Raw genomic sequence first — 1,011 nt, 5'->3', positions numbered from 1 at the left:
TTATTATTATTATTATGAAGGATAGCAATCCAAAAATGAAATAGGAGGCTGTTTGTAACATTTAAGGAGTACAAACAAAAGCCAGCTGAAAGACAATTACTCCAGTAAAAAAGTATAGACAACCAAAATTTCTACGTAAGTAAATCTAAGTATGATGTATTTGTGCTTTACACCTCTGATTATGACTCATGTGCTGTAATTCTCTTTGTCTTTTATACTAAATCCAACCACTTTTCTGTGTGTACAACTATGTGCATGATGTCTGTTTACCTGTTGCATTATTAGATGTGTGCAAGCTCATGCTAATTTATGAGAGGCCATTTAAGACATAAATCGAGAAAGCTTGCATAAACACATGTGAAAACCATTCATACATACTAGTGAAATGTGCTCTCACACACATATGTGAAAACCTTTCATACATACTAGTGAAAACCTTTCATACACACATGTGAAAACCATAATTTTCATCGTTGCGTCTTATCTGCTGCACCACCAGAGGGCAGTACAGCACAGAGCAGGAGTTGTGAAACTGATGTAAGTGGTTCACAGTGGTCTCATTACTGTTTTTATTTCCACAGATGGATCTGCTCTGTATTATCTGAAGGACCATGGTGAGATGTAAAAAAAAAAAGGTCAGTCAAGCAGCTCTAATTTAAACTCACTTGTCAGGTTTGACTGGTGCTGTTCTCAAGAAGTGAAAACACTGTGTCGACATAACATGACTTAAGACAATTATTTGCAGACATTAGAAAGGTTGTCTCTAAAACACCTGCTGATAGGTTTGTCATTATATAAAAATAGGAAGGACTAGTGGTTGTTTTAGAGCATTTTTTTATTTATTTTTTTGCCAGAACGCAATAAACTTTCAGAGGAAGRTAGACACTTTTTTATGGGCTGTGAAAACATTCTCTTACAATATCGCTTCTCTTCAACAACAAAAACAAAATGTTTATATTTGTGTTTTTCCCCCACATTGAATAAAACCAGCAGTAAGTATAGAGTATGCAT

Source organism: Austrofundulus limnaeus, unplaced genomic scaffold, assembly GCF_001266775.1.
Source record: "Austrofundulus limnaeus strain Quisiro unplaced genomic scaffold, Austrofundulus_limnaeus-1.0 Scaffold38, whole genome shotgun sequence".
In the NCBI taxonomy this organism is placed as follows: domain Eukaryota; kingdom Metazoa; phylum Chordata; class Actinopteri; order Cyprinodontiformes; family Rivulidae; genus Austrofundulus; species Austrofundulus limnaeus.
The sequence above is the reverse complement of the archived record's forward strand: the minus strand, read 5'-3'. Positions refer to the sequence as shown.